Here is a 6,101-nt window from a genome sequence, read left to right on the forward strand (position 1 = left end):
GGAAGGAAAATGGGTGCCACATCAACTGAACGAAAGACAAATGAAAAACCAAAAAGTCATCAGTAAATGTTGCTTCAATGGCACAAAAGTCTTTTTTGCATCGAATTGTGACTGGCGATGAAAAGTGAATTTATTTTGAGAACCTCAAACGCACAAAATCATGGGTTGATCCAGGTCAACCATCAACAATGAATGCAAGGCCAAATCGTTCGGAAAGAAGACAATGCTCTGCGTTTGGTGGGATCAGGAAGGTGTGGTGCATTATGAGCTTCTAAAACCAGGTGAAACCATTAATACTGATCGCTACTGATGACAACAAATAATTAATTTGAACCACGCTTTGATCGTGAAATGACCAGAATGTGCCAGAAGACACGGCAAAGTAATTTTGCTTCATGACGACGCACCATCACACACTTCAAAACCAGTTAAAGACACATTAAAAGATCTTGCCTAGGAAATATTAACCCACCCGCTGTATTCACCAGACTTGCTCCTTCAGATGACCACTTGTTCCAATCGATGGCATATACACTTTCTGAGCAGCACTTCAAAACATACGAAGAAGTGGAAAATTGGGTCTCTGAATGGTTTGCCTCAAACAAGAAAAGTTCTATTGGGACAGTATCCACAAATTACCTGAAAGATGGGGGAAATGTGTAGCTAGCAATGGACATTACTTTGAATAAAGCACTTTTTAAAAATCTATATTTTTATTGATTTCAGAGAGGAAGGAAGAGGGAGAGAGAGACAGAAACATCAATGACGAGAGAGAATCATTGATCGGCTGCCTCCTGCATAGAGCCCGCAACCCAGGCATGTGCCCTTGACCGGAATTGAACCCGGGACCTTTCAGTCCACAGGCCGAAGCTCTATCCACTGAACCGAACCAGCTAGGGCTAAATAAAGCACTTTTGATGTCTCTCTTGAAATTATCGTGTTTCTTTGATTACAAAATCTGCCATTATTAACCGGTACACCTAGTACATTACATGGTCTAATTTAATTATGGAGAGACTGCTTCTCCCCCCAAAAAAGCAAATCAATGTACAAAATTGGCAGTACCGGAATACAGGGGTGATCTAATAACAATAAAAACAAAATATAAACAAATCACTGAATGTACATTGAATGTATACTGATGTACTATTGCATAAGTTAAAAATTTTAAAATATGTTTTTATTGATTTCAGAGAGGAAGGGAGAGATAGAAACATCAATGATGAGAGATAATCATTGATGAGCTGTCTCCTGCATGCCTCACATTAGGAATTGAGCCCACAACCCGGGCATATGACCCGACCAGAATCGCACCATGATCTGCTAGTTCATAGGTCAATTCTCAACTACTGCATAAGTTAATTTATTAATTCAGCAAACATTTACAAAACACATACTATGTATGTGCCAGGCACCAGGTTAAATGAGGGGGGAAACTTGGTCTTTACACTCAAGAAGTTACAGTCTACTGGAAAAGTCATCCAAGAATGAGCAACAGTGTGAAAAGTTTAACAAATATTACCACACAGGGGGTGATGACTCAGGATGGAACTGAGCAGATTAGCAGGGGCTTGATCACAAAACAAGTTTAGGTCTTTACAATTTGTCCTAGGAGCAACGGGGAGTCTTTAGATGAAATCATTCTCACTTTTATAATGAAGAATGGACCAGAAAGACTGGAAAGGAAGAGACCAGATAGGAAGAGGCTTGCAGTAATGAAGGTGATAGATGATAGGGATTCACACTAGCATAGCAGCAATAACTGAAGAGAATTAGATGAATTTAAGTTATTTACCAGGGAAATCTTACAAGGTTGGTGACTAGATGTGGGCAAGAAAGTGAGAAAGAAAAGTCAGCCAAGGAGTCTAAGGTAACTTCCAGAGATTTCTGGCTTAGAACTAAGTTGAACAAAAAAATCTGTGAGGGGATGAGGAAAGTATGATTCATTCCATTTTAGATATGTTAACTCTAAGGTGCCTGTGAGATTTCTAGTAGGAAGTTGTACAAACAAGTCAGGTCTGAAGAGAACCAACTTACAGTACTTATCAACTTAGAGATGAAATAATTGAAGCCATGACAACGGATGAGATTGTCCCATGGAGAATGTGTACAGCAAGAGCAGCAGAGCCAGGCAGAGCAACACCAACACTTAAACACAACAACAACTACAACAAAAACCCTCGAATTTACAATTGAAGCTAAGAAAAAGCAATAAAGGGGTAAAAATAAAAACAGGAGAGAGTATGTCCCAAAAGCTCTCTCTCTCTCTCTCAAATCAATCAATACATTTTTTTTTTTTAAAAAATGGAACAAGGAGCTAAGGGAAAAGGAAGAGAAAGGAATATGATCCACATGTACAAGTCTTACACATAAAGATGGGTCACCTCTTCCACTATGTTAGAAAGAAAAAAAGATGCAAATTTAAAAATAAATTTTTTTTTAATTGATTTTTAGAAAGAGAGGAAGGGAGAGGGGGAAAGGGAGAGAAACATTGACCAGCTGCCTCCTGCCCCCCCTAACCAGGAATCAAACCTGCAACCTGGGCACATGCCCTGACTGGATATAGAACCGGCAACCCTTCAGTGCATGGGATGACACCTAACCAAGCCACACTGGCTAGGGCACAAATATGTTTTTATATTTCAGGAAAAAAAGGAAGTAAGGTCATTTGCTGAGTAGGCAGGGTAAGGAAGAAGGCTTTACGAGGCTTGAAATAGCTGCTATGGAGAGCAAAGAAATGCAACAGGAAGAACATTTTTTAGATGGGAGACTGAAATTTTAGTGGTACCAATGTACAAAGACATGTGGTTTTTCTTTACTAAGTATGTACAGATTGGCTGCAGACACAGAAAATATGCATATTTAGAGATCTATGGTTGGGCTGAGGGTTTGGTAGGTATGTGTGAGGAATGCATAATCAAGAGGTGAAATAATGGATCAAACAAAACCTAAACTGCATTGTGCAGAAAGTGAAAACAGGAAAGAAAAATAGAAGAGTAGAAGGATCAAGAAAGCAGGTGGCTCAGTGGTTAATCACCACCCTATGAACCAGAAGGTCACAGTTTGATTCCTGGTCAGGGCACGTGCCTGGGTTACTGGCTCTATCCCCAGTGTGGGGTGTGCAGGAGGCAGCTAATCAACGATTCTCTATCATTGATGTTTCTCTCTCTCTTCTCTGAAATCAATAAAAAATATATTGAAATAAAAAAATAAATCAATAAGAAATATACACCTCTGAGAACATGTATATATTGTGCAAATTGGATTTACTAAAATAGTTTAAGATGGAAGTAACTATGGATCTTAACTAGGCCTATACATTAAAAACACCTCATGCACCCCTCCCCACTCCCCACACACAACCACCTGAGGAACTTTCTGAATATAATCATGATGGGGCCTTACCCTCAGAGGTTCTGAGGAGGCATCTAAATTTTTAAAATTTCTCCAGGTGATTTTTATGTACGTGCTCAAATCATAGCTAGTCCTAAAGGGTCAAAAGCAATATTACAAAGGGGCAGTATCAGAAAGTATTAACTGGGATCCATAGACAATTATCAAATTGTGAGGCCAAAATACTAAGATTTCAACGGTAATTACAACTACTGTCACTCAAATTCAAAGAAATATTTACAACGCAGGTATATCTTAAAGAGATCTATTAACAGGAAAAAGAGGTCAAGCCAACATTATGATATAAGTAAGCATTTATCATTATAGTTAAGCTTTTATTAACAGTTTTTTTAATCATTCAAGAAAATACAGTTGGCTTTCTCATTATATAATTATCTAATCTTCCTGGTTTGTCCTAATAAAGATGCATTCTTTTACATGTATTTACATGTTAACTTTGTTGCTTTTCATCTTCTCCCCTTGTATCTAGGCCAGGGGTCAACAAACTTTCTGTAAAAAGGTAGACAGTAAATATTCCCGGTTTTGACAACCTTACAATTTCTGTAGCAAGAAAACAACAATAAACAATATGTAAAGTAACAGGTGTGTCTCTGTTCCAATAAAACTTTATGGACACTAAAATGTGAATTTCATATTATTTTTTTAATCCTCAACCAAGGTTATGTTTTTTCCATTGATTCTAGAGAGAAGGGAGAGGGAGAGAGAAAGAAACATAATGTGAGAGAGAAACAGCAAACAGTTGCCTCCCGTAAGCACCTGGACTGGAGATAGAACCTACAACCGGAGTGTATGCCCTGACCAGAGAATAGAACCCAGGACCCACCAATGCACCACAGGATGACGCTCTAATCACTGACCCCACCAGCCAGGGCCGAATTTCATATCATTTTTAGAAATTAATAAGTTATAATTTTAACTTTACAAACTATTTTACAAAATAAATTTTATAAAAATCTTTATAAAGTAAAATTGTACAAAAAATATGTATTTTTTGCTTTTTTTCAACTACTAAAATTGTAAAAAAAAATCATTCTTAGCTCACAGGCTGTACAAAAACAAGTAGCAGGCAGGATTTGGCTTGCCAGCCATAGTTTGCAAACCCCCTAAACTAGACAAAAAAGATAATAATAATAATTTCACAGAGTTTGTCAGGCAGATTAAATGAGTTGACCCATGTACTTAGAAGAGTGCCTGGTACATAGTACTATCTGATTTTATACATATACATCACTCTTAGTTTCTATGTCTCATCCATTTTCTTTAATACTACATCATTGTGTTAGCCTAACACATTAAAACGTTTTGCCTAAAATTTGTTATAAGAAAAGATATTTCACTGTTGAGGCAGAAAAAGTATGCAATTATGACTCATTAGCTTTTCCTAAAAACTAACTTTCTAGCTCTCTCAAAAATTCAAAGTAGCCTAGCCTGGTGGCTTAAGTTGGTTGGAGCATGGTTCCATACACTAAAAGGTTGCAGGTTCAATTCCAGATCATGGCACATACCTAGGTTGTGGGTTCAATCCCCAGTCAGGATCCATACGGGAGGCAACCAAGTAATGTTTCTCTCTCTCTTTCTCTCTCTCCCACCCTCTCCCTCTAAAAATCAATAAAAACATATCCTTGGGCGAGGATTAAAAAACAAAAACGGTCCAAGTAAATATATTCACCTGTAATGTACCATAGCATTAGTACCATTACCCTGAACCTCAGGCATTAAAATAACAAATAAAAACACTTACTAAGACCTCAGAGGAGGACATAAAGATTCCTAATTTTCAACACACGAATGCAACTGCTTTTAGGAAGGACTTGTCTATAAATGCATCATTACATTATAACCAAGACAGCTTACAAATTCAGGTTTAGAGTACCTTTTCCTTTAGGTAACTAGTCAATTTAATTAGTCAAAGTAAGTAGAGATCAACATCATCAAGATGTCCATACTACCCAAAGCAATCTATAGATTCAATGCACTCCCCATTAAAATACCAACGGCATATTTCACAGACCCAGAACGAACTTTCCAAAAATTCATCTGGAATAAAAAAAGACCCCAAATAGCTGCAGCAATCCTGAGAAAGAAGAACAAAGTAGGTGGGATCTCAATACCAAATATCAAGCTGTATTACAAAACCACTGTTGTCAAAACAGCCTGGTACTGGCACAAAGATCAATGGAATAGAATAGAGAACCCAGAAATCGACCCAAACCACTATGCCCAATTAATATTTGACAAAGGAGGCATTAACATACAATGGAGTCAAGACAGCCTCTTCAATAAATGGTGTTGGGAAAATTGGACAGATACATGCAAAAAAATGAAACTAGACCACCAACTTACACCATACACAAAAATAAACTCAAAATGGATAAAGGACTTAAACATAAGACAGGAAACCATAAAAGTACTGGAGGAATCCACAGGCAACAAAATCTCAGACATATGCTGAAGCAATTTCTTCACTGATACAGCTCCTAGGACAATGGAAACTAAAGAGAAAATAAACAAATGGGACTACATCAAAATAAAAAGCTTTTGCACAGCAAAGGAAACCATCAACAAAACAACAAGAAAGCCCACTGCATGGGAGAACATATTTGCAAATGTTATCAGGGATAAGGGTTTAATCTCCAACATTTACAGGGAACTCATACAACTTAACAAAAGGAAGATAAACAACCCAA

At 37.5% G+C, this 6,101-nt stretch overlaps 1 protein-coding gene across 1 annotated transcript in view; it reads right to left on the reverse strand.

The window, feature by feature from the left end:
- The window catches only part of PAFAH1B1 (platelet-activating factor acetylhydrolase 1b, regulatory subunit 1 (45kDa)), a 41,824-nt gene extending 41,321 nt beyond the window's left edge, over positions 1-503 (reverse strand). The window contains exon 1 of the mRNA XM_005858296.2: positions 473-503. The gene's annotated coding sequence lies outside the window, so the exon portion shown is untranslated. The remainder of the gene's footprint in view (positions 1-472) is intronic.
- Between the last annotated feature and the right edge of the window lie 5,598 nt (positions 504-6,101).

Source organism: Myotis brandtii, unplaced genomic scaffold (genome assembly GCF_000412655.1).
Source record: "Myotis brandtii unplaced genomic scaffold, ASM41265v1 scaffold1167, whole genome shotgun sequence".
NCBI classification, from domain to species: Eukaryota; Metazoa; Chordata; class Mammalia; order Chiroptera; family Vespertilionidae; genus Myotis; species Myotis brandtii.